Below are 23,909 nucleotides of genomic sequence, written 5' to 3'. Positions count from 1 at the left end.
CTTAGCAGAAAGCATTACAAGCCAAGCTCCAAAAATATGCATCCAAGACTCTATAGTCAAGAGTCTCCTAGGAAATAAACATTCCTTAAGTTTATACCTTCCTTCTACTCATAAGTTAATAATATAATGAACACAGCAGTAATTGGTTATCAAGCAGTTTTAAACACTTAACTGTGAAGCATTGTGGTATGTGCTGTGTTTGGATTAACTCGTTCTATCCTCAAATAACCCTGTGATAATAATATAATGATAATGATTAGTAGTAATAGTATTGTTATTAAACTACCATTATCCCCATTTAAAAGATGGGAAAACTGAGACTAGAGATATGAATAAAAACCTAGTACAAAATACACAAGTAGAAAACGGCAGGGCTGCAATGCATACTCAAGCAGTCAGACTCTTAAATAGTGTTTGGTTTGTTTGTGTTTCAGAGGTTAGGATTACATCAAAATCTCCCCAAACATTTCTGTTACCTATCTCACCTGATGAATTAGTCAAAGGCCTTTTCCGCATTAGAAAAAGACTTTGCAGAAGACACCATTTGGAACCACAAGATGCTTGTTCCAAAATATGAGGTGAATTTCCACTCTTAGGTAAACTGGGTGGGGTTTGCAAGCCCACATGGAGGATGCAGAAACGATAGGGCAACGAAGGCCGGAACACGTTTCTGCCACCTGTTGGAGAGCAGTTTTCCTGGGTTCTTGGTGAATGAAGTTGTAACCCAGTGACTTCTCAAGTCTGGGATGTGACCCAAGCAAGGAGGAGGGAGCAGAAGAGGCCAGGAATGCCACGGGAGGTAACAGGGAACCGGGCCGCCTCCACATCCTCCGCCTTATTTTGCTCTTACAAATTGCAACTACTTCTACCCAGTAATTTTCCAATACTGAATTCTAAACCCCCCATTTGGTAAGCACTGAACCACCAATGTCTCCTTTTATGGGTCAGAGCGTCGGAAAAGCCGCTGCCGACTTGGAAAAGAGGACACCCCACAGTGTCTACTATTTGCTCAAATACTTGCACATTTTTTTTCTCTCTTTTTTATCCCTCAGAATGAAAACTTGCAGACAATAACCTTGTCGCCTGTCACATTCCAGGGTAGACTGTGGTGCTCACAGACAGATATTCTTGAACCAACCCGAGCCCCTAACCTTGCCCCCTTTTGCGTTTTCATGTTCTGCGTCGGGAGGTTAGGCTGCAATGCAGTTTTGTATATTAAATGGAATCACCTTTAGTTTTCATTTGAAATTCCAATGCTTTCTGCTTAAAAAGGTGAGTTGGACACACAAGGTGGTTTATATTTTTATTTATATATTATATATTATATTTGTACTGTTAGTTATTTTAAACAGTGGTTGGCTGCCCTTGAATTAGGCATAAAGTGCCCTGAGCATGGAGAGTAAACCCTTTCTGAGACATGCATGTGCATGCAGACCAGTGCATGTGAGGGTTTTGCTGTCCTCTGATTCCTTTCTAATTTCTCTCATCACTGAATCGAAACCATCATTGAAAATTTAGTTCAAAGAGATGGGCAAAAAGGAAGTTTTAAAAATAAAGTTCTCTCTTTTCCTCTCTCTGTGTCTGGTACACAAGGGTCTTAAATTTGGGGCCAGGTCTTCAATGAAATAAACATCAAATAAGTTTAGTTATTTAGATCCAAGAATGGCCTGCAAGAAAGATAAACCAGACACAATTCTCTCAACTGGAATGAAATCTGCCCGAAGTATTCCAAACTAACTCAGAAAATATCGGAGGTTTAAACTGGTTTTGTATGTTTGATTTTAAGTGATGACCTGTCAGGAGAAGGAGCCTGTGAGGAAAATTAAAGGTGTGTGTTATTTACTTCTAAGAGTCTATTTGTGAGACAATGACAGTAAAATCTGCTTTTTTTTGGTACTAAATTATGACTTACAATCTCATTTAGTTTAGTTTCCTGATAACCATAATCAAACTAGTCACTCAAACTTTGCAATCACTTTCTTTAACCCATTTGTTTCATTTCTAAATTTACTATTTCTTAGATACCTAGGATTTTTATTTCAGTGTTCATTCTATTTTAATTTTTCAAGTCACAATGTTCATTTCTTTTATTCCCAACGTTTTATTGTGAACATTTTCAAAATTCAGACAATTTGAAAGATTGTATAGTGCATACACATATACCCAACTCTTAGATTCCACAATTTGCATTTATCTACATTAACTGTACTGTAAAGCAATCCAGTTATCCATCCTTCTGTCCATCAGTCCATTTTATTTTTGCATGCATCGCAACATAGTTGCAGACCCCCCCAAAACACCCAACATCAGCAGACACCCCCCAAAACACTTCAGTCTGTACCATTAACTAGAGTTCAACTTCTGTCTGCCAATTAGTTGATTTTGAACATACTTTATTTCTTTATGTGGGGGCTTTCTGCTGACATTAGGCCTTCTCCAGACTTCCTTAACGTTCTTTGGCTATTTCTTTCCACATCTTTTTTTCCCTTTACTCTTTGTAACTTTCAGTTTCATTCCCCTTCTTTGGAAACACAGTATTTCTTGGGCCACATGCTTTAGGTCACTGCTAAGAACTGATTTGTGCTTGGTAGAGATTACAAAGTTTACGGGCAGCTGCGTGGGGAATTTAAGAGTCTAGAACTAGTCAAATGTCAAGCCTGTGCTTTGTAGAAATAGTCAAAGTAGGCGCTGACTTCTCCCTCACCCCATAATGAAGGTGGTTTCCTTGGAGGTGGTTAAGGCCAAGTGCCTTTCCCAGGCCCGTAAGCTTTTGAAATTCAAGTACAGGCTTGTATTTAGCGTTTGACTCCAACAGCAGCTTTTCAGTGGCTTCTCTCCTATGCCGTCTATGTGTGCGCGTCTGTGTGCAGGCGCATACATTGTGTGTTGTTTGTGTGTGCATGTCTCCCCATCACATCTTGGGCCCCTGTGCCCTACAATTCAACATGGGGTTTGTCACCAAGCCTCTTTAGACTGTCAGCTTTATTGGTGCCATTTTTTAAGTTTGTTTTGTTCCCTATGCTAATAAAGCTTGTCTCTGCTTCAATCAAAGCATATTATCTCTCCCTTTTCTTCCCCCTAAGTAAGGCAGCAATCTGTTCTGTTTAAATGCCTCATCATCTTCGCTCTCCTCATCCCTGTTTCCCTAGATTTTCGAGATTGTTGACGATTATGTAACAGATGGCCTGACAGACCTCCGACTCTTTGCGATGTTGGCCAGCTTGGCTCAGAAAAATCGCAGCACTGGAGTAAATTTTCCCAGGCATGGGACGCTCATGAATTTTAACTCCTCTGCAACAAAGGAATTCAAAGGGGGTAAGAGCCAATCTATCAGGAGCCGAGGCAATTAAAAGATGTAGGTTGGCATTCTGCTGCAGAGGATTCCCTTCTCGGGTTCTCAATGTTTAGACTAGATTAGGTCAGCCTGGCCTCCATTCATTGCTACCTTGCCACAAGGCATCAAAACAATGAAATGACTCAAAAACAGAAACCAGTAAGTTTTTAGCTTTTAATGATAACATGTTTGTATTGTTGTATAAGAATACCATGGGGGAAGGGACAGAGAAGCCATAAACAAAATCCCACCTGATCTTCCTGAGGACAACTCCATTGGCAGCCGGAAGATGCCCCTGAGGCCCTGGATTTTAGTATTTTAGCCACATGCAGGTTAGGCTGGGAGCTCAGGTTGCTCGTACTTTGGTGATTATTTCAGGATATGAAGATAGACCTGTAAAAAATGAGATGAGGAGATGGAGTGGTGGTTACTTGTCTGTATTTTAATTTAGAAAGTACAGAAATTGACAAAGAAGAAAATAGCTATTTTTCATGGTCTCACCTTTCTTTACAAACCATTTTGGGCATGTTCTCTTTCTGACCTTTTTTAAACCCTATGTTTACATTTTATGTTGACTCATACATACTATATATGACTTCATTGTCCAAAGAATTTCACAGATTTAGTCCCTCCATGGTGGCCCAGCTCCATTTCCAGCCCTCTCTGTGCCTTAAAATCAGTCCATATTCACTTCTGAGTTTTCTGTATGTCCCTTTTCTTTTCTTCTTTCTTTCCTTCCTTCCTTCTTTCCTCTTTCCTTCCTTCCTTTCTAACAGAGACATACATGTAACTTTTTTGGTTACTGGAAATCTCTAGCTTACCTTTATTTTTGAGTTCAGCTATATTATTATTAATATTTTTAAACACTGTCCTCTGGCATTCGTATCAGTGTAGATGCAGAATGGAAATGATTCTTTGTGTGTTCAAGTTACTATCTGGAACATGCAGAACAAGAAATCTGAAGCTATTTTTTAACCTGAAATAATAAATGATGAGTTCAAAAGTTATGCTTACAATTCAGTGAGTAATATTTGGAAATATGAAAATAGTGCTGATTATTATTATCATCATCATGTGGTTCTATAACATAATTTATTGTTTAAGGAAGAACTAAGGGCCAGAGAATTGAAGTGAAGACCTAAAATCATGCAATAGATTAGGCACAAAGCTAGGATTAGGGTTCTTACTTCCCTTTATTGTTCTTTCTTTGTGCTTTGCGGCCTTTGAAGTCAAGTGTGGTATTCAATCAATTATCTACTGAGTGCTGCACCTTATGGGGGAAGGTACAAGACAAGGGCATTATTCTTGTAGAGCTGAAACTCTGTTTAGGGATACCAGATAAACTCCCATGGCACCATCTAAAAGCAACACAAGTACATGTACTGTGCTAAGCTGTGTGGTATTGATGGTAAGAGTTCTACAAGGGTAAAGGATTAGCTGCACAGGGGAGTTTAATTTGAGTCGAAGTTTACAGGAACCGAATTGAAAATGATTGGCAGGGGGTAAGTTGATAGAAGAGAGGAAAGAGGAGAGTAAAGTCAAAGAGGAGAGCAACCTGACTGCTTAGGGTTAGAGGAAGGAGACAGTCCGATCGCTTCAAGAGGCACGCTGCAGCGTCAGTCAAAAGTCAAGTTGAGGCGACAGAGACAGGAGGATCTCAATTCCTCAGGAAATACAGGAAATTTTCTTTCCTGATTTGTTTTCTTCTGGAGAATCTGTAGTTTCTTGGGAAAGAATTTTGAATGAGCATCTCAGAACAGAGTTCACCCATATTTGGCTCACATTTTGGAAGATCAGGATGGAAAACAAATATATCTAAGGTATATTTAGCTCCTTTTTGATAGCTTGTCTAAAGTGTGAGTTTCTTAATAGGAGACTCCTCATACCACCACCACTACCACCACCAATAGCCTCAATCACACTTATGACACCAGAAGCAATAACTACCATATCCATTACCAGTGACTACTATAACCATAATCAATGACTACCAAAACCATAACCCATCACCACCATCACCGCCCAACTCATTACCCCACCCCCATCATTCCCACCACCACCATCCCCCACCACAACTCCCATTCTCATGACTAAAACTGCCCAATTCTCTGAGAAAAATCTACAGAGGGGAGTCTCTCTGGATTGAGTTTTTTACAGAAATTTACTAAGAAAACAAGATAAGAATGAGCCCAGAAATAATACAGATACCTCAAAGAACCTTGGAAATTTAAAGTAATATGGGGCTTTAAGTAAACCACAGATAATTTGATTGAAATCATCAGGGGAAAAATCTGACAAACTATGCCACATGAAAATAAACAAAAATAGACACTTCCCAGATTATCACTTTTGGATTGTAATGCAGTTTAGGGCTGAAAAAGCAATGCTTTGAAGACAACTCTGATTAGAGAAATATAGTAAACATATAACTCTTAATAAGTTAGAAGCCAAGGTGATCATATTTATACATCAGATTTTGTGTGTATTCCTAAAGAATTCAAAATCCTTTTCTTCCTTTATGAATTTTCAAGGATACCAAATAATTCGCCATTGTTTCACAATTATTTCTCATTCAGGAAAGTTTATTCTCCTCTGGTAAGAGATGGAATACTGTGACCTAGGTTCTACTTTGACCAATTTTGTTATGGTCGGTGCTGCCACCATAATGCCCACCAGCCACGCAACAGCATCTACTTTGGGTGCCCATGTAGGCAGCTGTAAAGTATGAAGATGGTCAGTACAAATCATTGGATTCTGATTTAGCCTCAGAATGAACAGAATGCTGTCAATGCTTGGGAAGTATTGCTACAGTCTAACTAGAGAGGTACAAGGGTGTCTCTGGTGTGTGTCTGAGGATGAGATTCTCACTCTGCTGAACAATTGACTAGCTGGTTGCTGTGGGTAAAACCCAGTGTACCTCCTAGGTTCCTTCTAGCTGCCAGGGATCACAGCTGCAGCAAAGAGCTACCTGGCACAAGGCCATGCTACCTTCTGCATCACGCCATCCACATCCAGTGACTGATCACTGCAAGGCAGTGAGCCCCAGTCCCCTATCCCCCACTTAAGGTCATCCTGTCCCATTGGATAGAAGGGCTCACTGACCTTGGCTGAGGCTGCAGTTGTGTCTGCGCTGAGCTTGACTCCTGCTTCTGCCCAACCTACTGCCTTTCCCTCCTTTCCTTGGGTGCTGATCTTTGACCCACCCAAGTAACCCCCTAAACACTAAGCCCCACCTCAGAGTTTGCTCTCTACAGGACCCAACCTGCAGTAGTAACTCTGGTCTTTCTCAGCTGCAGGTCCCTCTTCCAACCCAGAGGGCTACTGTGAGATCAAATGAGATGGTTTCGTAGAATCCCTCTGAAAACCACAAATAAGTTTTGTTTTGTTTTCCTTCTGTTAGAATGACAGTTAAAGATAAACCCTCAGTTGAGCCACCTAGTATGGAGTTTGAGAATATAGACTTTGAAGGCAGACAAATTGGGCTTAGAGTCCCTGCTTCACCACCTCTACTCCATCGCCCTAGGAGAGTGACTTAGCTCATTTCACATGGCCTCTCCCATCTGAAAATTGAAGACAATAATGACAATTACGAAACAGGTTTGCTAATCAGAAGAGATTAGCAAAGACTGTTGTCTGTATATGGTGGGAGTGATTATAACATGTGACGTGCTCATACCCTCCGCTTGCACCTATTAGCTGCAGCATGGCTACATGCACTAAGAAGGTTGGAATCATCGGTAAATGCGGAACCCACTGAGGTGCCTCCTTCAGGGAGATGGTGAAGAAAGTTGAACTAAGCCATAATGCCTAGTACACTTGCTCCTTCTGTGGCAAAACCAAGACGACGAGACGAGCTATGGGGGTCTGGCCCTGTGGTTCTTGCATGGAAATGGTAGCCGGTGGTGCCTAGACCTACAGTACCACCTCCATCACAGTGAAGTTGACCCTCAGGAGGCTGAAGGAGCTGAAAAGACCAGTACAAGGACCAGGGAGTGGAAGGTCACCTTGTGCCAGAGATCGAGCTGCAGGATTAAAAGACACAGATCGTTCAGTGTTCTGGAGTATGGTGGATGGTGAACACTGAGGTGGAATGCCTTCCAGGGTTGTTGAGAAAGGTTTGAGTGGAGAAGAACACACCATCATAAGTGGGAAAGGAGTTTTAAACAATAATAAGTAATTATTTAAAAAATAATAAGGGAGGAACCTTGAACTCTGAGTGAAGTTATCAAAAGGCAGCACAAACAATAATCAATCAGGACCAGTCTGATAGGTAGTAGCTGCTCAAGAAATACTTTGGTTGATTGATTTGTTGATTTGGAAAAGTGGGGGGCAGGGAGGGCAAATGGAACAAACCAATGAAGTATGCCCAAAAAACTGCACCCCATCTGCTTGTGTTTCTCCTGTCAACCTTCTCATCTTTCATCCTCCCTGTCTGAGCTCCAGCAAGGTCCAGGGTCTGCGTGCCCTGATGTCACTCCACGCTGCATATTGAAACACACTGAAATCATGAGCAAAGTCTGAAAAATCAACTGCTGTTCATTCCATATCTGATCATGGTCTCTTTCCCTGTAGTCCCAGGCATTCTCCTGGGCCTTGGGTCGGCATTTTCTACCCATATTCCTACCCTCCTGTCCACACCTCTGCTGTTGGTCATTAAGTGCAGTTTCCAAGAATATAGCAAGCGGTCACTGTGCTTATCAAGGGGCATAGACAGAGTGGAGGAAGCAGTTTGCTAAGAACACTGGTGACTGATGCCTGGGATTGCCACCCCACCTGTCCCCTAGGCTGCTTCAGCTGGGGTGGCTCCACCCCGCTGTGCTCTGTGCATCACACCCCAAACTCTGCAGTCAGTCATCCAGGATGACGTCACATGAGGAAAATGACACTTTATCCTTCAAGAGTGTATGAAAGGCTACTCTCTAGAGGGCTAGGAATCTTAGTTGCAGAAATGGTTTCAAGAAATTTTAAATCATATAGTCATTAGGCCACCTAATAACGAACTAATCATCTGAGACGACTTCACTGGGTGATCAAGATGATGAGGGTAAGGACGGCAATCGCGATGATGATGATTGCTCCACGTATTGAGCAGAACACGCCTCCTGCCCTGCCCACAGCACTTTCCGTACATCACAGCAACCATCCAAGGACCACTGTTCCCATTTAATAGATGAAGAATCAGCGCTCTGAAAGCTTAATGCATTTGTCCAAGGTAACACAGCTAGTAAATATTTGCCAAAAGTTTACAACAGTACTTGGCAAATGGAAGGCACTGTGTGTTTGCTAAATAAAAAAACAAATATAAACAGTGAGTTGCAGGATCAAAATTTAAACTCATCTCCCTAACCTCGAAGCCGCTGCTCTTTGTACCACACCACATTGCTCTCATCCTACAACGTACTGCCCGTCCTGTGGGCTGCGCTGTGCCAGGCGCAGGGGTGGAGGGAGGAAGGGAAAGTAGAACGATTTCTGAAGTCAGCGGGCTTTTCTGCTTTCTCCCTCCCACCTTCCTTCCTCTCTTCCATGGTTTCATGAACAGCTATCGAGCCCTTCTCCCATGTCAGGCTCTGGGATAAGCACGTGGGAAACAAGATCCCTCCCCTCAAGTTGTTCCTGGTTCCAGAGTTCAAAGCGTTTATCATTTAGTTAGACTTGTGACAAATAGACAGAAAACAATACCAGAATAAAACCCAGTGAATTGTAATTGTCTTAAGTGATGTGATACCCACTAGAAGTATTATCCTAGTTCAGAGAAAGGAGAGAGTTAAATGAAGAATAAGAGGCAAGCAGAAAAGGATACTTTAAGAGCATTTTCCTTTCCCCTAAATTAGATATTATGATTTTTCTGACTCTAAAAATAACCTAACTTTATGGCCAGAACAAATCATAGAAGAATATGAAGAAGCAAAGAAAAATCAAGCAAAGAATATTCCCATAAGTACTATAAATACAAATATATATATCAGGCATTTTTAAATTTTGGCACTATTGACATTTGACACATTGACTAGATAATTCTTTGTTGAAATGAGGGTTGCCCTGTGCATTATAGGATGGGATACTTAGCAGTATTCCTGGCCCTGTCTACTAGATATAGCTTCCCCCTCTGTCCACTTACGATAAAAATATCTTCATTCATTGCCAAATGTTCCCTGGTGGGGAGGTAAGATGCCCCTATGAGATGTCTCTCTGTCACTGTCTTTCTCTCTAATTATATATACACACATATAAACAAATGGACACGTGTACATGTATGCTTATATGAACATATATATGTGTGACTATACATGCACACATACACACATTTAATTCTGTGTATATAAAAAATTGGATTATAGTATGCACATTATTTTGTAAAATTTTTTTTTGTTTAGGTAGTAATATCCCAGATGTTTTGCCTTAATATTGCATTTTATGCCCAGTATTGAAGAATACTGCATTTTATTTCTGTACTATGTTTGCCTAAACATTACCCTATTTTTGCCCATTTAGATTATATCCAGAAACACTGCAGTGAGTGTTCTTATGTATAAATCTTAGGGAAGGAAGATTTCTTTCTGATAAACTCTTAGAAGTGAAATTTCTGGGCTGATGACCTACATGTATGTTTTGCTAATTTTTCTCCAGAGAGTAATCCAGTAATTAAGTAATGCTCCTCTCAGCTCTGCATGGTAGTGTTATTTTTCATGCCATCAGCAGCAGTTGGTATTATTGATATTTTAAATCTCTACTAATGTGACAGGTAAAATGAACAGTATCACATTGCTAATTTGAAATTTTTTTATTAGTAGTGAGATTTTTAACTATTCGCATTTCTTGTTTTTGGAATTGCATTCCATGTTTTCTGCTTATTTTTATTTGGATGTTTCCTTTTCCTTTTAATATGGTATATATAACAATCCTTAATATTCATATACACAACAAGTTCCTCATCTATTTGTCTTTTAACTTTAGTTATAATTTTAGTTGTTGCACAAGAATTTTTTTTAAACTTTAAAACCATTTAAAGATTCTTTAGAATCATTTATAAAATTCATAAGTAATCCTGTTGAGAATTTTATTGGAATTATAGTAAAAAATAATTGATACTGACAATTTTATATGGTTCCGTCTAGTACTTTCTATTTAATATTAATTTGGGGACAACTTGGTATTTTATCATTTTTAAACAAGGGATATTATATGTTCTTTCATATATTCATGTCTCTATGTCCCTCAGTAAGTTTGATAGTGTATTTTTTACATTAAAAATTCATTTAACTTTATTTTTAGTTATTTCATATTTTGTAGTTCTAATGAATGAAATCTTATTCAGCAAAAAATTGGTTCTTATATGGGAAACTAACATAGGATGGTATTTTGAGCACCTTTCTTCCTTAGTCTTGTCTTTCTTCAGTTAAAGGAGTTTTCTCATATCCAGAAATGGCAATAAGTTTGCATCTATCTTCCTTTCTAATACTTAACCTCTCTTCCTCTTCTTGAACTGTTACATTGATTATGACTTCCAGGAAAATATTGATAATAACCCTCACAGTGGGCATCTTATCTTGTTCCTGATATTAATAGATCTGAAATAGCGTGTCACCACTAGGTAAGATTCTACTGACTTTTCAGATAGACAGCTTTTCTACTTGTATGTAGAAGTTACCCATTCTTAGTTACAAGATGGGCTTTTCTTGATTGTTTTAGGGTTAAGAGTGGGCATTCGGCTTTTTGGTTTTTTTCTAGAGATGACATTGACGAGGCCAGAGGCCAAAGGCCTTCCCAGCAACATGCTGTCTTGGCATCATTTCTTTTCTCCTTTCAATAAACCAACCATCACTGGGAGGTTTGTCCTAAGAGGACCTGCCTTTTATTTTTATGCAGTTTCCTGGAGCAGGTAGAAACAGAAGGGTTGCCAAGATTTCTTCCATGGGCTGCCGTTTCAGCCAGGAAACAGCACCTGCCAGGCTCTAGTCAGTTACTGTCTCTGCCTTCATAGGAACAAGCTCTCAGGGAGGCCCAGAGATGCCAGCTGCTTCCACATATGCGGTTGCCTTGAAGAGAGATCCCTGACTGTGTGCTCTCCATTGCCAGCCCAGTAACTGAGTTAGGGCATTACACCAAGGCCTCTTTCTATTATATCTTAAGATGCTGCTTATTCTCAGGATGAAGAATTAGGAGTTGATAATGTCTCCATCCAACATGGTCTCTCATGCACCACTTCAAGTAGAAATCTGTCAATGTTTCCAGCATAGTGGTGACATTCTTCAGTTTTCCATGATGTTTCGAGTCTCCCCACCTGTACTTCTATAGTGTGTAGGAGGTTTTAATGGGAACCGGGAAGATGGAAACAATCACTTATGAACACAATGCCGTCTGACCCAGAGTTCTGCATCAAGTCAGCAGCCTGTTAGTGGTAATTGGCCTACCACTTCCAGTACAAAACCATGCTTCTTGATACACAAGTAAAAGAGGAATTATGTGGAAAAGTATCTTTGGAATCCTGAGGAATTATATACAATCTATCTAGGATCTTGGGGTCATATAACCAAACCCTGTATCCAAAAGAGCAGGGACCGCTCTATTGTGAGCAAGTCACAGCCAAGAGAGGCTTCCATGGAGAGAAGCCTTGGTGCCCCAGCCAAAGAGTACACTTTCTGTGGACTGTGGTGCTCCTAAACACACTGATAATAAGGGACAATCCATGTGGCCCAGATGAGCACACCAGGTAGAATAAAGACCGGAAGATCACACTGGAGAGAAGAAGCTCTCTATCTTAATCTAAAACCTGTCCCCATAATGAGACTCATGGTTGGGTTAGACCAAATGTGGGTCAGTTGAACTACTGGAGATGTTACGTATCAATTAATTTGCTTTGTTGCCATTCTTAATACTTCCTATATTGGCTTAAAGAGTAAGAATTTCAATTACTAGCTGGAGGGCCTTTAGCAGTGTTCTCCAAACTTTGACTTCTGCAAATAAAGCTAAGACCAATTGGCATTTACATCAAAGTATTGCATGGCCTCATATCTATGAAAGTCTTTTGCACACTCTAAAGCAGTCTGCACAATAGAAATATAATGTGGGCCACAAATATGAACTGTTAGTATAATTTTAGGTTTTCTAATGATCACATTTCAGAAATTAAAAAGAAACAGGTGAAATTAATTTTAATAATGTTTTAATGTATTTCTTTAAAGTTTATCCAGTATGTCATCAGTTCAGCTTGTAATCAATGTAAAATTTATTGAAGTGGTATTCTATCTTCTTGCTGTCATATGAAGTCTCTGGAATCCATATGTAGTTTGCACTTTCAGTGTGTCTCAGTTCAGATGAGGCATTTCTCAAGTTCTCAATAGCCAGATGCTGCTAGTGGTTACCATACCAGGAAACACAGCTCTGGAACATTAAACATAAGCTATCTTCTTTTGGGGTGGTGGGGGTGGTCATTCACTGATCCTTCCTCAGCCAAGCTCTTTATCTTAATTAGTGCTTTGGGAAGGGTGGTTGAGGTCTAATTCGCCATGTTGTATCTCTGGCTTATTCCTTCAAATCAGTACCTTCTCTGATCCAGTCAACTGGAGAATCTGAGCAACACCAAAGCCTTCTGACTCTCTGTTTGCAACTTGTCTGCAAACATTTGCCAATGGACTGAAGTTTTTCTTACATCTAGCGTGGCAGTGGCTCATGAATCCCAGGGCAGGTGCCACTCCATACAGACTGTGGCAAAGTCCCTGAGAATCCCCAAATTTGAACCCACTAGCTTCCTCCTGACATGCAACAGTCCACATAGATGCCCCTGTGAACATTTCCATGAAATATATGCAGAACTTGACCACTTCCACCAGTTCACTGCTAACAGCTTGACTCATCCACTGCCATCTCTTACCTGGGCTATTGCACGAGCTTCTTAACTGGTCTTACTTCACCCTTGCTCTTCCTCACTATATTCTCCTCACAGCAGTCAGATCAATCCTTTTAAAATGCAAGGCAGCTCTACCGTTCCTCCGTCCATACCCTCCCACAGCTTCCCATCTCATACTAAAAAAGCAAAGTCCTCATATTGGCTTTTAAGACCCTTTTCAATCTGTAGTACTCCCTAAATGTAAATGGACTTAATGCACCAATCAAAAGACATAGAGTAATAGAATGGATAAAAAAGCAAGACCCATCATGCTGCTTACAAGAAACTCACCTTAAACCCAAAGATAAGCATAGACTAAAAGTCAAGGGATGGAAAAACATATTTCAGGCAAACAACAGTGAGAAGAAAGCAGGGGTTGCAGTACTAATATCAGACAAAATAGACTTCAAAACAAAGAAAGTAACAAGAGATAAAGAAGGCCACTACATAATGATAAAGGGCTTAGTCCAACAAGAGGATATAACCATTCTAAATATATATGCACCCAATACAGGAGCACCAGCATATGTGAAGCAAATACTAACAGAACTAAAGAGGGAAATAGACTGCAATGCATTCATTGTAGGAGACTTCAACACACCACTCACCCCAAAGGATAATCCACCGGGCAGAAAATAAGTAAAGACACACAGGCACTGAACAACACACTAGAACAGATGGACCTAATAGACATCTATAGAACTTTACATCCAAAAGCAACAGGATATACATTCTTCTCAAGTGCACATGGAACATTCTCTAGAATAGACCACATACTAGCTCACAAAAAGAGCCTCAGTAAATTCCACAATATTGAAATTCTACCAACCAATTTTTCAGACCCTACAAAGAAAACAAAAAGGCTCACAAACACATGGAGGCTTAACAACATGCTACTAAATAATCAATGGGATCAATGAACAAATCAAAATAGAGATCAAGGAATATATAGAAACAAATGACAACAACAACACTAAGCCCCAACTTCTGTGGGATGCAGCGAAAGCAGTCTTAAGAGGAAAGTATATAGATAAAAACTCTCAGCAAAATGGGAATAGAGGGCAAAGTACCTCAACATAATAAAGGCCATATATGATAAACCCACAGCCAGCATTATACTGAACAGCCTGAAAGCATTTCCACTGAGATCGGGAACCAGACAGGGATGCCCACTCTCTGTTATTTAACATAGTCACGGCAATCAGACAAAACAAAGAAATACAAGGAATCCAGATTGGTAAAGAAGAAGTTAAACTGTCACTATTGCAGATGATATGATACTGTACATAAAAAACCCTAAAGACTCCACTCCAAAACTACTAGAACTGATATCCACTGCCATCTCTTACCTGGGCTATTGCACGAGCTTCTTAACTGGTCTTACTTCACCCTTGCTCTTCCTCACTATATTCTCCTCACAGCAGTCAGATCAATCCTTTTAAAATGCAAGGCAGCTCTACCGTTCCTCCGTCCATACCCTCCCACAGCTTCCCATCTCATACTAAAAAAGCAAAGTCCTCATATTGGCTTTTAAGACCCTTTTCAATCAATAGAACAAAAAGGAACCCTACAGTATGGGAGAATATATTTGAAAATGACAGATCTGATAAGGCTTGCGTCCAGAATATATAAAGAGCTCACACGCCTCAACAAACAAAAAACAAATAACCCAATTAAAAAAGTCCTCATATTGGCTTTTAAGACCCTTTTCAATCTGGCCCGTCGTAGCTCTTAGTAACGCACCTCCCCACTTTCTTACACTTGCTGTTCCTTCATTATACCAGGCAGGCTTCTAACTCAGAACCTTGGAACCCGTGTTTCCGCTGCCTGGAACACACATCCCTATGAGAGCCACGTGGCTTGCTTGCCTATCTCCTTCAGATTTTTAGTCAAATGTTAACCTCATCAGTGAGGGCATTTCTTATAGTCCTATTAAAAATCTCAATGCTGTGCCAACACTGTCTCCCTTTCCTGTTTTATTTTTTTTTCCATAAAACTTATTACCACCTAACACTGTACATTTTACTTTTATATTTACATTTTTTCTGGTCTGTTAGATTTTCTCCTATATTCCCAGAGAGTTCGTATGTCTGGTTTACTGCTTGATTCCCAGAAGCTGTATAGTGCTTGGCACATAGTAGGTGCTCAATAAATATCTGGTGAATGGGTGAATGAATAAAAATAATGGCTCAAACATTGCCCTAAATTGCCCTCCCAGGTCACAAAAGAAAACAAAAATGCCCGGATGTTCACAGAAAGCCTAATGCCCTAAACTTCAGGAATGCTGGCTCTACTGTCATAGGGACCCTGAAATGCATTCACTGTGAATCCCTCCACAAATCACTGTTTGTTCCTTTTAAACTCAAGGAGTGTCATCAGCAACTCCCCACATTTACAGACAGAAGGAAGAGCTGTCAGAACAGAAAAACAAAGATATTTGCATCCCTTGGCTTATCCCTTTCAAAGCACTTCATGCTACTGTTGTGGTTCTTCTGCCGGCCTGGCCCCTATTTTGATCCTAATTAAACAGAATTTCACAAGAAAAAAAGTCTAATTATACCATGGCCACCTTGAACAGACTTGAGGGCTGTATGTACACATAGGAAATGACATAAAGGATTCAGGAAATTTTTCGGATAACAAAAAATCAGAATCCATCAATTGGTTTGCTCAACCTTAGTAATTTCTAAAATTTCCTCACTTCTTTGCTTCACTTTGAAACTATACCTTTAATCCCCAGTTCACATATTTTCTCAAAAATATCACCCTCTGGCCTATCTCTATTAGGTAAGGTAATTTCCATCTAAATTTCCCTACGCAAATGTTATTCCCCACACAACAGTGCTTATGTTACTAGTTTCTTGCTGAGTTGAAATACAAATCACTTGGGCTACAAAATATAGTAATACAGATATTTTAGTCACAAAACCTAGCAGTGACTAATCTTTTCATCCAGTATGAATCAAATCTCAAACCCTTAGGAATAGCAATTCTTATAACCAGGGTCACTGAATCAGGCTTTTTGTGTCAGAAATACCTGAGGATCGGCCTTCTGTGGATCCATGGGACAGTGGTGGCCTGGTTGCCGGGGCACCAGCCATCTTTGGTCCACTGAGTCAGATACCAAAGTTGGCTGTCTCCCTGCATGCCGACCTGGTCTGTCTGTTCTTCCTGCCACAGAGCACAGAAGTCGTGCAGGCTAAGGACATTCCATATTTGATGCAGCTGTGTGTTCTTGGATTTCATGGATGCTCCGGTGAGACAACATTCCTTTGAATGCCGTCCCGCCCGACATTGCTGCAGCATCCCAAAGCCACAAACGCAAGTTTTCATTCAGCCTGATGACCAGGGCCAAGTCAACTCTCAGTCCTTCTTGTCAATTACTTCATCTCTTTCTTGTGAAGAGCCATCTTTGGCCATTTCTGAAGTTGGAATTAAGCTTTTAATTGCATTGCTAAGCTTGAGTAGATTATTTTCATTTCTTGGAAGGTGAGTTCACCCAGGATCTCTGCTTCAAGATGGTAGAAGACAGCATATATCATTTTCATTATTTTGATGAAATTGTACTCTGTTTTTACCACTCTGTTACAGATAGGGCATCTTGGAAATTATTTGAAAGCAGGATTTAAATAAATCTCAGTCTCTTCCCACTTCAACTGACTTAAATTTTTTGCCAGATTGGGTGTCCCCAGAAGTTCATGATTTCGGGCATAGCACAAAGTATTTAATCTGCTAGCTTCTAGAGCACTTATGATGTAAAATATTTATGCTGAGTCTTTATCCATTTTCCCTGTCAATCTATGAACATTCTACTATTTTCTTCACATCCAGGCTTTTTTTAAGAAAGTTTAAAAATAATAATTATTATTATAACAATAATATAGTACAATAATACTATCAATAATTATAGTAATAATGCTTATATTAATAATGTATTTTAAAATAATAATTACTATATAAATATAGTAATACTAATTATAATTATTATAGTAATAATATATAGGAATAGCTGCCATTTATCTTATCTAATTCTTATAATATTGTTTTTTTGAATCACCCCCTTCAGTGCTCCTGTTTGTCTTCCATGGGCTTCTATCCCGTCCCAGAAACAGGCTCCTTGTCTGTCCCCTCGAACTCAACTCCCCAGCAAAGAGCTTGTCCTACTCATAACTGTGTCTCCAATGCATATGGTGTGGGGACCAGTGCCTATCAGGCACTGCCCAAAGGGTGGTTTTATAAATTGTATCTGTGTTTTCTGGAATTATAAGAAATGGCTCTTCTCTCTTTCTGTCCTTCTTTGCCACCCCTTGTCCCCAGACCTCTAGTGCTCTGGGGACTCCCAGTTGGTAATTGAGTGAGATGGCCAATAGTTAAGTTCCCCAGAAGCAGAAGTAACCCATGGCTATACCACCTCATTAAGGGTCTCCAGCTAACAGCAAGGCCAATGGCCAAGTGTGGATGGAGCTGGCAAATTCAGTCGCCTCCCTCTCCATATCATGAAGGGTGGGGCCTGGCTTAGGGGTATGAGGTCAGAAATGGTGACTCCATGTATGTGTGCACACACACATGTATGGTGTCATTCCCCTTAGCTCTTTTTGTTTGTTTTCAGCAAATATTTATGAAAAGTCTTCTACATCCATGTGTTGAGCTAGGTGCTGGGAATACAGATTTATTTTTTTTACAGACATTTTTTTGTTGTTGTTATCATTAATCTACAGTTACATTAAGAACATTATGTTTACTAGGGTCCCCCCTTCACCAAGTCCCCCCCACAAACCACATTACAGTCACTGTCCATCAGCATAGTAAGATGTTGTAGAATCACTACTTGTCTTCTCTGTGTTGCACAGCCCTCACCATGAGGCCCCCCACATAATACATGCTAATCGTAATACCCTCTTTCTTTTTCCCCACCCTTATCCATCCCTTCCCTCCCATTCTCCCCAGTACCTTTCCCTTTGGTAACTGTTAGTCCATTCTTGGGTTCTCTGATTCTGCTGCTGTTTTGCTTCAGTTTTTCTTTGTTCTTATACTCCATTGTCTTTCTCCGCCTGGCCTATTTCACTGAGCATAATACCCTCTAGCTCCATCCATGTTGTTGCAAATGGTAGGATTTGCTTTCTTCTTATGGCTGAATAATATTCCATTGTGTATATGTACCACATCTTCTTTATCCATTCATCTACTGATGGACACTTAGGTTACTTCCATATCTTGGCTATTGTAAATACTGCTGCGATAAACATAGGGGTGAATCTGTTTTTTTCAAACTGGGCTGCTGCATTCTTAGGGTAAATTCCTAGAAGTGGAATTCCTGGGTCAAATTGTATTTCTATTTTGAGTTTTTTGAGGAACCTCCATACTGCTTTCTATAATGGTTGAACTAATTTACATTCCCACCAGCAGTGTAGGAGGGTTCCCCTTTCTCCACAACCTCACCAACATTTGTTGTTGTTTGTCTTTTGGATGGTGGCCATCCTTACTGGAGTGAGGTGATATCTCATTGTGGTTTGAATTTGCATTTCTCTGATGACTAGCGATGTGGAGCATCTTTTCATGTGTCTGTTGGCCATCTGAATTTCTTCTTTGGAGAACTGTCTGTTCAGCTACTCTGCCCATTTTTTAATTGGATTATTTGCTTTTTGTTTGTTGAGGTGCATGAGCTCTTTATATATTTTGGATGTCAACCCTTTATCAGATCTGTCATTTATGAATATATTCTCCCATACTGTAGGGTACCTTTTTGTTTTATTGATGGTGTCCTTTGCTGTACAGAAGCTTTTCAGCTTGATGTAGTTCCACTTGTTCATTTTTGCTTTTGTTTCCCTTGCCCGGGGAGATATGTTCATGAAGAAGTCACTCATGTTTATGTCCAAGAGATTTTTGCCTATGTTTTTTTCTAAGAGTTTATGGTTTCATGACTTACATTCAGGTCTTTGATCCATTTCGAATTTACTTTTGTGTTTGGGGTTAGACAGTGATTTAGTTTCATTCTCTTACATGTAGCTGTCCAGTTTTGCCAGCACCATCTGTTGAAGAGACTGTCATTTCCCCATTGTATGTCCATGCCTCCTTTATCTAATATTAATTCACCATATATGTTTGGGTTAATGTCTGGAGTCTCTAATCTGTTTCACTGGTCTGTGGCTCTGTTCTTGTGCCAGTACCAAATTGTCTTGATTACTATGGCTTTGTAATATAGCTTGAAGTTGGGGAGTGAGAGTTTGTTGAAGAATGCTGTTGGTAATTTGATAGGGATTGCATCAAATCTGTATATTGCTTTGGGCAGGATGGCCATTTTGACAATATTAATTCTTCCTAGCCAAGAGCATGGGATAAGTTTCCATTTCTTAGTGTCCTCTTTAATTTCTCTTAAGAGTGACTTGTAGTTTTCAGGGTATAGGTCTTTCACTTCTTTGGTTAGGTTTATTCCTAGGTATTTTGTTCTTTTTGATGCAATTGTGAATGAAATTGTTTTCCTGATTTCTCTTTCTATTGGTTCATTGTTAGTGTATAGGAAAGCCACAGATTTCTGTGTGTTAATTTTGTATCCTGTAACTTTGCTGTATTCTGATATCAGTTCTAGTAGTTCTTGAGTGGAGTCTTTAGGAATTTTTATGTACAATATAATGTCATCTGCAAATTGTGACAGTTTAACTTCTTCTTTACCAATCTGGATTCCTTGTATTTCTTTGTTTTGTCTAATTGCCGTGGCTAGGACCTCCAGTACTATGTTAAATAGCAGTGGAGAGAGTGGGCATCCCTGTCTTGTTCCCAATCTCAGAGGAAAAGCTTTCAGCTTCTCACTGTTCAGTATGATGTCAGCTGTGGGTTTATCATATATGTCATTTATTATGTTGAGGTACTTCCCCTCTATACCCATTTTGTTGAGAGTTTTAATCATGAATGGATGTTGAATTTTGTCAAAAGCCTTTTCAGCATCTTTGGAGATGATCATGTGGTTTTTGTCCTTCTTTTTGTTGACGTGGTGGATGATGTTGATGGATTTTCGAATGCTGTCCCATCCTTGCATCCCTGGGATGAATCCCACTTGGTCGTGGTGTATGATCCTTTTGATATATTTTTTAATTCAGTTTGCTAATATTTTGTTGAGTAGTTTTGCATCTATGTTCATCAGGGATATTGGTCTGTAATTTTCTTTTTTGGTGGGGTGTTTGCCTGGTTTTGGTATTAGGGTGATGTTGGCTTCATAGAATGAGTTTGTGAGTATTCCCTCCTCTTCTTCTATTTTTTGGAAAACTTTAAGGAGAATGGGTATTATGTATTCTCTGTATGTCTGATAAAATTCTGAGGTAAATCCATCTGGCCTGGGGGTTTTGTTCTTGGGTAGTTTTTTGATTATCACTTCAATTTCTTTGCTCGTAATCGGTTTGTTTAAATTTTGTGTTTCTTCCTTCGTCAGTCTTGGAAGGTTGTATTTTTCTAGGAAGTTGTCCATTTCTTCTAGGTTTTCCAGCTTGTTAGCATATAGGTTTTCATAGTATTCTCTAGTAATTCTTTGTATTTCTGTGGGGTCTGTCATGATTTTTCCTTTCCCATTTCTGATTCTGTTGATGTGTATTGATTCTCTTTTTCTCTTAATAAGTTTGGCTAGAGGCTTATCTATTTTGTTTATTTTCTCAAAGAACCAGCTCTTGGTTTCATTGATTTTTTTCTATTGTTTTATTCTTCTCAATTTTATTTATTTCTTCTCTGATCTTTATTATGTCCCTCCTTCTGCTGACTTTAGGCCTCATTTGTTCTTCTTTTTCCAATTTTGATAATTGTGACATTAGACTATTCATTTGGGATTGTTATTCCTTCTTTAAGTATGCCTGGATTGCTGTATACTTTCCTCTTAAGACTGCTTTCACTGTGTCTCACAGAAGTTGAAGCTTTGTGTTGTTGTTGTCATTTGTTTCCATGTGTTCCTTGATCTCTACTTTAATTTGTTCATTGATCCATTGATTATTTAGGAGCATGTTGTTAAGCCTCCATGTGTTTGTGAGCCTTTTTGTTTTCTTTGTACAATTTATTTCTAGTTTTATATCTTTGTGGTCTGAAAAGTTGGTTGGTAGAATTTCAATCTTTTGAAATTTACTGAGGCTCTTTTTGTGGTCTAGTATGTGGTCTATTCTGGAGAATGTTCCATGTGCACTTGAGAAGAATGTGTATCCTATTGCTTGGATGTAGAGTTCTATAGATGTCTATTAGGTCCATCTGTTCTAGTGTGTTGTTCAGTGCCTCTGTGTCCTTGCTTATTTTCTGTCCGGTGTATCTATCCTTTGGAGTGAGTGGCATGTTGAAGTCTCCTAAAATGAATGCACTGCATTCTATTTCCTCCTTTAATTCTGTTAGTATTTGTTTCACATATGTTGGTGCTCCTGTGTTGGGTGCATATGTATTTATAATGGCTATATCCTCTTGTTGGACTGAGCCCTTTATCATTATGTAATGTCCTTCTTTATGTCTTGTTACTTTCTTTGTTTTGAAGTCTATTTTGTCTGATACTAGTACTGCAACACCTGCTTTTTTTTCCCTGTTGTTTGCATGAAATATCTTTTTCCATCCCTTGACTTTTAGTCTGTACATGTCTTTGGGTTTGAGGTGAGTCTCTTGTAAGCAGCATATAGATGGGTCTTGCTTTTTTATCTATTCTATTTCTCTGTGTCTTTTGATTGGTGCATTCAGTCCATTTACATTTAGGGTGAATATTGAAAGAATGTACTTATTGCCATTGCAGGCTTTAGATTCGTGGTTTTCAAAGGTTCAAGGTTAGCTTCTTTAGTATCTTACTGTCTAACTTAACTCGATTATTGAGCTATTATAAACACTGTCTGGTGATTCATTATTTCTTTCCCTTCTTATTCCTCCTCCTCCATTCTTCATATGTTAGGTGTTTTGTTATGTGCTCTTTTTAGGAGTGCTCCCATCTAAGGCAGTCCCTCTAACATACCCTGTAGAGGTGGTTAGTGGGAGACAAATTCCCTGAACTTTTGCTTGTCTGGGAATTGTTTAATACCTCCTTCATATTTAAATGATAATCGTGCTGGATACAGTATTTTGGTTCATGGCCCTTCTGTTTCATTTCGTTAAATATGTCATGCCATTCTCTTCTGGCCTGTAAGGTTTCTGTTGAGAAGTCTGATGATAGCCTGAAGGGTTTTCCTTTGTGGGTGACCTTTTCCCTCTCTCTGGCTGCCTTTAAAACTCTGTCCTTGCCATTTTAATTATTATGTATCTTGGTGTTGTCCTCCTTGGGTCCCTTCTGTTGGGAGTTCTGTGTACCTCTGTAGTCTGATTAGTTATTTCCTCCCCCAGTTTGGGGAAGTTTTCAGCAATTATTTCTTGAAATACACTTTCTATCCCTTTTTCTCTCTCTTCTTCTTCTGGTACCCCTATAAGGTGGATATTGTTCCTTTTGGATTGGTCATACAGTTCTCTTAATATTGTTTCATTCCTGGAGTTCCTTTTATCTCTCTCTCCATCAGCTTCTCTGCGTTCCTGTTCTCTGATTTCTATTCCATTAACAGCCTCTTGCACCTCATCCAGTCTTCTCTTAAGTCCTTCCAAAGATTGTTTCATTTCTGTAATCTCCCTCCAGACTTGTTCCCTTAGCTCTTGCATATTTCTCTGCAGCTCCATCAGCATGGTTATGAGCTTTATTTTGAATTCTCTTTCAGGGAGATTGGTTAGGTCTATCTCCCCAGATTCCTTCTCAGGGGAGGATGTCTGGGTTAGTCTGGTCTGTATCAAATTCTTCTGCCTTTTCATGGTGGTAGAGGTAGTGTGGGAACTGGCACGTGTGTCAGCTGGGAGAACGTCCCTTCTTGCTGGTTTGTGGCCTTCCTCTCCTGGGAGAACAGCGACCCCTAGCAGCCTGTGCTGGGAAGCTGCACGCAGACAGCATGTCTGATTCTTGCCCAGCCGCTGTGGAAGAAGCTCTGCCCAGTTGCTGTGGGTGTGGCCACTGCCTCTATGGCAGAGTTGCGCTGGAAGGGGAACAGGCAGGAGGCTGTTTATCACCATGAGGGGCCTCCGAGCTTCACTGCTGTCCAGGGGTTTGGAGTGCCCAGAGTTCCCCGGGATTCCCAGTTACTGGGCTGATTGCACCGGGGCACCTCCATCCAGCTGTGAGGCCCCTGTCCCTTTAAGACTTTCAAAAAGCACTCGCTTTTTTTGTCCCAGGGGCACTGACTGTGGGGACCCACTCACAGGTGTTACTGTCCTGTTTCCCTAGTATCCAGCACCTCACGCACGCACTGTGTCTGCGCTCTGGTGCAGATGGCTGGGGCTGGGTGTTTAGCAGTCCTGGGCTCCCTCTCCCTCCCCGCTCTGACTCCTCTCCTCCTGCCAGGAGCTGGGGTGAGGGGCGCTCAGGTCCCGCCGTGCTGCAGCTTGTATCTTACCCCCTTCACAAGGCACTGGGTTCTCACAGGTGTGGATGTAGTCTGGCTGTTGTCCTGTGTCTTCTGGTCTCTCTTTTAGGGATAGTTGTATTTGTTGTATTTTCAAAAATATGTATGGTTTTGGGAGGAGATTTCTTCTGCTCTACTCACACTGCCATCTTGGCTCCGCTGGAAATACAGATTTTACAAATAGTAAAAAGGTTAGATACCGTTCCTGCCTTCCTGAGGCCTGTAGCTGACTGGGTGGGTAGTGGGTGGCGGGGGAACAGATTTTTGGAGA

General features: G+C 40.1%; 1 pseudogene; it reads left to right on the top strand.

Moving 5' to 3' along the window:
- Nucleotides 1–7,037: 7,037 nt before the first annotated feature.
- On the top strand, nucleotides 7,038–7,418 carry LOC108395225 (large ribosomal subunit protein eL43-like; annotated as a pseudogene).
- Nucleotides 7,419–23,909: the final 16,491 nt, after the last annotated feature.

This window comes from Manis javanica, chromosome 10 (genome assembly GCF_040802235.1).
Source record: "Manis javanica isolate MJ-LG chromosome 10, MJ_LKY, whole genome shotgun sequence".
In the NCBI taxonomy this organism is placed as follows: domain Eukaryota; kingdom Metazoa; phylum Chordata; class Mammalia; order Pholidota; family Manidae; genus Manis; species Manis javanica.
This window is presented reverse-complemented; position numbering and strand designations above follow the sequence as displayed.